Source organism: Gossypium hirsutum, chromosome A03, assembly GCF_007990345.1.
Source record: "Gossypium hirsutum isolate 1008001.06 chromosome A03, Gossypium_hirsutum_v2.1, whole genome shotgun sequence".
Classification (NCBI taxonomy): domain Eukaryota; kingdom Viridiplantae; phylum Streptophyta; class Magnoliopsida; order Malvales; family Malvaceae; genus Gossypium; species Gossypium hirsutum.
This window is the reverse complement of record NC_053426.1, coordinates 72,885,172-72,891,636: the sequence shown is the minus strand read 5'-3', so window position 1 is coordinate 72,891,636 and position 6,465 is coordinate 72,885,172. Positions and strand designations below refer to the sequence as shown.

Genomic DNA, 6,465 nt, shown 5'->3' with positions numbered 1-6,465 from the left:
CTTATATTATGAAAATATAAATAATAGGGATTTTTTGAGGGTTTTATAATAATAGTAATAATAAGAAAAGCAAATAATATTGGGAATTCTAAGAGTAAAATTGATAAGATCTAATTATGGGTGACTAGCTCGCTTCGATAATCTTTATCGACTATCACTTCGAGCTCCTCATCAATCAAATAGTAAATACCTTAGCAAGATCTTCCAATACGTCCACTAGAATAACGAGTCAGCAAAGACTACTTATCTTCCAACCCCATAGTCCAGATCGACTTAGGTTTAAGGTTTTAACGGATAGGCGCTACCAATTTTGGGTTAATTCCCACCTTGATAACTTCCTAAGGTTGTCAAGCCAGATTTAGGTTCTTCCTTTCTCAAAAAACTAATCCATTGAGTAACTCTACAAATCAGTTAATCCATCATACCTCTACTCACTGATCCCCCATAAAGGGATTAGTTCCTCATAATTTTCATAAACAATATAATATTGATATAAAACGTAAACATAATAAATCAATCGAAAGTATAACGTTTAGGAAAAAACCTAATTTGATTAAGAATGAGAATGAATCACAAAGTCTAATTGCACCCACAAACTAGATTTCTCGTGGTAAAACAAAGAACAAAAGAAAATAAATCTAAAACCTAATAAAAGAGAAAAACTCAAACTAAAATGAAAAGAGAAATTCTAAAATTCTAAAATTTTATTTAAATTTTTGTTACGTTTTACCACCGAATTCATCCAGTAATTCCACCGATACATTCCCACTTAGGTCTCTTTCAGCATTTGTCCACCGGTCGTCATGTCCCTTCATCTTTTTCCGCTTGTATCTTTCCTTATACTTGCTTCTTAACCCTACATTAATCACATTAAGCATATCCTTGGATTCAGGGCAGTTAGACTCGAAGGTAAATATGTAATGACACTGCTCCCTTAATTTCCTTCGGCTTTTCTCATTTTGGTGAGGTCCACATTTAAAAGTGTCAGTTTCACCAATGATTTTAATCGTTAATTCCTTTTTCTCTATATCAATGGTGGATTTGGATGTGGCTAGAAAAGGTCTTCCCAACAAGATGGGTATCTTTCGATCCTCTTCAAAATCTAAAACTACAAGACCTTTTAGGATAATAAAATTGTGCACATTAACTAACACATCTTCTAGCATTCCCTTAGGTTGGACTACAGATCTGTCAGTTAACTGTAGTGTAATTTGACTGTTTTTGAGGTCCCCAACCCAGAGTTTTTTGTAAATAGATAAGGGTATTAGATTTATACTAGCTCCTAAATCGCATAGAGCTTTCTTAAAACGAATGCTTCCTATCTCTATTGGAATTGTAAAACTTTTCAAGTCTTTTAGTTTCTAGGGTACCTGTCTAGAAATAATAGCACCACAGGACGCATTTATGTTAATTACTTTCCTACCTTAATTTTCCTATGCCTCAACATAGTTTCTTTTAAAATTTTGGCATATTTAGGAACTTTCTCGATTAATTCAATTAATTGTAGGTTGATATTCAATGTTTTGAAAATTTTTAGAAAACTTACGAACTCGTCCTCATCCCGTCTCTATTTCTCTTCTAATTTGGAAGAGAACAATACTTGTATGTTAGTGACCTTGTATTTTATCTTCTCTTCTGGTTCGACTGCCAATCCGATGAGCTCTTCTGATTCTGGTTCCTAACAAGCTTCATAGGTTTTTTTTGGAAGGCCTTTTGCATTCTCTTTTGCTTCCTCTTGTGTCAGGGTTGCCAGGTTACTCAAGTTTTTTCCTGAACGGCGCGTAATTTCTTTAACTTCCTCATTCCCTTCTTTTTGAAGATTATTCTTAGAATTTCTTGGTATTCCAATGCCAATTTGCCTTTTAATATCTCCTATCATGATCATTAATTGGCTCATTTTATCCTTCGGCTTAGTCAATGTTCTTATCAAATTAGGGCATTTAGATTGCACCTGCTTTACATCAGTCCCTATTGGTTGCATTTCCCTTTTGTTTTGATCCAAATGTTGACCACATACAGTATGGTCATTTTGGTTGGCCCTGTTTTAAGGTTTTTGCAAATAAGGAGGTTGGTAATTAGTATTTTTAACTTGATTTCCTCCCGATCTCAAGTTTGGGTGATCTCTCCAATCGGTGTTGCAAGTAGTTGGATAAGGGTTTCCACCCCTATTCCTGATGTAATTTACATCCTCGGTAGGATTATTAATATAATGGAAGAGTGGCTTGTCTTCTCCATATATAAACGGTGCACTATTTACAAATTCAATACAATTGAGTCTGTCCACTAACTGCTGGTGTTTATAATGGAAGAGTAGGCCACTGATAGGAGTTCATCACCATGATCTCTATTAATTCATACGCATCCTCGTACGTTCTGTTCATAAGAGCTCCTTTTGCTGCTCTATCTAATCTAGACCTCGCATGTGCATCCAACTTTTTGTAAAACATTTGCAATCGCAACCACTTAAGTAATCCTTGGTGCGGGCATTTTAGGAACAATGTCTTGAAATGTTCCCAAGCTTTATAAAGACTTTCCCCTTCCAGTTGTCTAAACATGGCAATCTCTTTTCCTACTTGGACTATTTTGCTAACAGGGAAGAATTTTTGTTGGAATTTTCTTGCTAGCTCATCCCATGTTGTAATAGTTCTTGGTGCCTGCGAATCTAACTAGAAGAAGGCATTATCGATCAAGGAAAAGGGGAACAACCAAAGACAAATAGCGTCATTGGTGACCTTGTTGTATTTGAAAGTATCACAAAGTTGAAGGAACCATTTTAAATGTTTATTCAAGTCCTCTATCATGGTGCCCCTAAATTACAGATTATTATAGATCATCTAAATCATTACCGGTTTGATATCAAAATTATTTGCTGTGATAATCTACCTCGTTATGCTTCCTTGAATCATGTCCAAATTTGGTAAGGCGTAATCTTTCAGGGTTCTCTCCTTACGTGCCATTGGTAGGTTTGCGAGTAGCTGTGGTGGTGGTGATCTTCTAAATTATTGTTGTTAGCTTCATCAAACAGTGGATTCTCACGTGGTACGTTTCCTACTGCCGGTGGTTTATTATGCATCTACTATTGTTGTTGTTGCTGTTGACGAATTTTGCGTATTATTCTTTCTGGACTTGTGATTGGATCTATAGGTGTCCCCTAGTACGAGTCATACACTAGCCCAAAAAGAGAAAATTAGCAACAATTTAAAAAATAAAAATCGTATCTATAACCTAAAAATTTCTTAATTATTCTTAATTAAATGCAAATTTTAAATTTGAACCAATGACATTGCCTCCTCGACAATAGCGCCAACAACTTGACCGCCTCCGGATGTACTAACATTTAAAGTGTGAATAATGCTACAGAATATAAGGAATTGAGGCGAAATCTATAAGTATACGGGTCAGGTCATAGTATAGTTTTGTTTACAATGAAACACCTGGAAAGTATTTCGAGGATCGTACCCAAAGGAGGCTAGCACTAGGCCAATTTCAACCTAAGCACCACAAGATCTAATTAGTACTCGAAATAGGTTATATTATGAAATTATAAATGATAGGTATTTTGGGGTTTTTATAATAATAGTAATAATAATAAGAAAAGAAAATAATATCGGGAATTCTAAAAGTAAAATTTATCAGATTTGATTATGGGTGATTAGCTCGCTTCGATGATCTTTATCAACTATCACTTCATGCTCCTCGTCAAGCAACTAGTCGATAACCTAGTAGGATCTTCTGGTACGTCCACTAGAATAACTTATCTTCTGACCTCACAGTTCAGACTGACTCAGGGTTAACGTATTCAAGAATAGGCTGTAAGAATTTTGGGTTAATTCCCACCTTGATAACTTCCTAGGGTCGTCAAGCCTAGGGTTTAGGTTCTTCCTTTCCCAAATAGCTGATCCGTTGAGTAACCCTACAAAATAGTTAATCTATCATACCTCCACTTGTTAATCCCCCATAGAGGGATTAGTTCCTCATAGTTTTCATAAACAATACAAAGTCGATATAAAGAGTAAACATAATAAATAAATCAAAAGTATAAAGTTTAGGAAAAAGCCTAATGTGTATTAAGAATGAGAACGAATCCACAAAGTCTACTTGCATCCATAAACAAGATTTCCTGTAATAAAACAAAGAAAAAAAAATCTAAAACCTAGGAAAAGAGAAAAACTCAAACTAAAATGAAAAGAGAAATTCTAAACTAAGCAATTTATAACAACTCATTTTCAATGATATCAGAAACAATGGTTTCAGGATCACAATTCTGACGAGTGAATTATTATTTTATTACTTATTTAAAGCCTATGGGATTATAGTAAGGTCGTATTAAAATTTTGTTAAGAAATTTTAAAGTTTACTTAGTTAATTAAGTGAAAAAGACTAGATCGTAAAAAGTGTAAAAGTTGAGTTTTATTTGCTAAAGGAGTCTAATGACTATGAAATCTTAAAATAAAGGACTTGAATGATAATTATACCAATTAATGAGATAGTAGATGTTTATGGATAAGGTTTTAATGAAATTTTAATGACTTTAAAAGGTTAATTGGGTAATTTTGTAATTAAATAGAAAATTAAGTAAAAAAAGATGAACCAAAGTTGTCATCTTTATCTTTTTGTCATTTTGAAACCCTAAAACTAGCCATTGGAGAAGATAAATGTAACACCCCTAACCCATATCCGTCGTCGAAATAGGTTTATGGAGCATTACCATATAAACGTAACATAAAAACTTATGTTTCAAAAATTAATATAAACATAACATAATCCATTCTTATACAAGCATATTGTCCCTCAACCCTAGAAATACGTTAAAAGCAATTCGGGACTAAATTAGAAACATTTGAAACATTTAAGAAAAATATGGAAAAATTGAACTATGGGGGTCGCAAGGCTGTGTGACCATGCCGTGTGATTCACACTGTTGAGACACACACTCGTGTCTTAGGCCATGTAACATTAGAAATAAGGACACACGGCCAAGGCACACTTTCATGTGCCAGGCCGTGTAACTCTCGAAATGGCCTCACAAGCCATGTGGCAGGCCGTGTTCTAGGTTTTGTAACAGCCTGACTTGCAAACCTTAAAACCTACAGGGGACACACGGTTGTGTCACATGGCCGTGTGTGTAACAGCCCGTTTTTAGTCAAATTAAAATAGTGGTTTTGGGACCACAAATTCGAAGCAAAAATATTTATTTTATTATTATTTTAATGTCCATGGCATGATAATATGTTTCTGTGAAAATTTCGTTAAGAAATTTTATCGTTTGATTAGTTAATTTGATAAAAAGGACAAAATTGCGTAAAGTGTAAAACTTGTATGCTATTAGTTAAAGGTGTCTAATAGCTATAGAATATTAAAGTGGAGGTCCTTATGTTGTAATTAGACCATTATAAGGGTGAGTGGACGTTTATGGACTTATAATTAGGTGTTTTAAATGTTTAATTAAAGGTTAATTTTATAATTTGGTCATTAAACATAAAATAAATAAAACAAAAACCAGAAATTTTAGTGCTTCATCTTCCTTAGCCGAATATTGAAGGGAAGAAAAGCTAAATTTTAGGGTTTCATTCGGTTAAGACATTGATGCTCAATTAAAGTGTGATTTTTGTCTCGTTTTTAATGATTTCTATGTTTTTGAGATCGTTGCAACTAGGTCTAGCTAGCCCAAGGACTATTTTGCAAAATTGTTAAAGATTTTGAATGATGCCATTGATGAATAAGCATGAGTTTTGAAGTTTCTTGATAGAGTTATGAATGCTTGTTGATAGATATACAAGTTTTGTTAAGTGATTTTTAGTGAAAATGAAAATTAGGGATTAAATTGTAAAATGTGAATGAAAAATATGGGTTGCTAGGGGCATAATAGTAATTCGGCTAGCATGGGTTGTGGTTAAATTGTATTAATTTGTGATTTTATGAAATAATGACTAAATTGTAAAAGATGTGAAATTGAGGGGCAATTGTGTAAAAATGCCTTAAAGTGAATTTTGGATTAAATTGAATAGAGAGATGATTAAATAAGTTGATTTTGATTACATATAGATCAAGAAGCGTGAAATACGGACTTAGATCGGGCAAAGAACAAGGTTACGGAATAGTTGACTCGTTTAGCCCTCTTTGTATTCAAGATAAGATCGTATGTTATAAGTTTCATTATAAATGTATTTTATATGCTTTGATAATGTATAAACTATGAATACAAGACAACAGATATGTTCGATAGTGATTCGACGAAAAATCAATATTCGAAATCCTGGTTGAACCTTAGGAATAGATTAGGATTACTAGTGACATGTCATTAGGGGATACTTTGATTTGGCTTCGGGCCATGTATTGGCACTTCGGGTGTGAGCTTCATTGATTTGGGTTCGGGCCCCAGATATTAGCACTTTGGATGCGAGATATATTGAGTTGGCTTCGGGCCATGATATTGGCACTTAGTGTGCGAGACTCCTGAGTATC

General features: G+C 34.0%; 1 non-coding gene across 1 annotated transcript; it reads left to right on the top strand.

Moving 5' to 3' along the window:
* The first annotated feature begins 2,469 nt into the window (after positions 1–2,469).
* On the top strand, positions 2,470–2,574 carry LOC121227790 (small nucleolar RNA R71). Its single transcript, XR_005925313.1, has one exon. It is a non-coding gene; the product is annotated as a small nucleolar RNA R71 (small nucleolar RNA).
* The last annotated feature ends 3,891 nt before the right edge of the window (positions 2,575–6,465 follow it).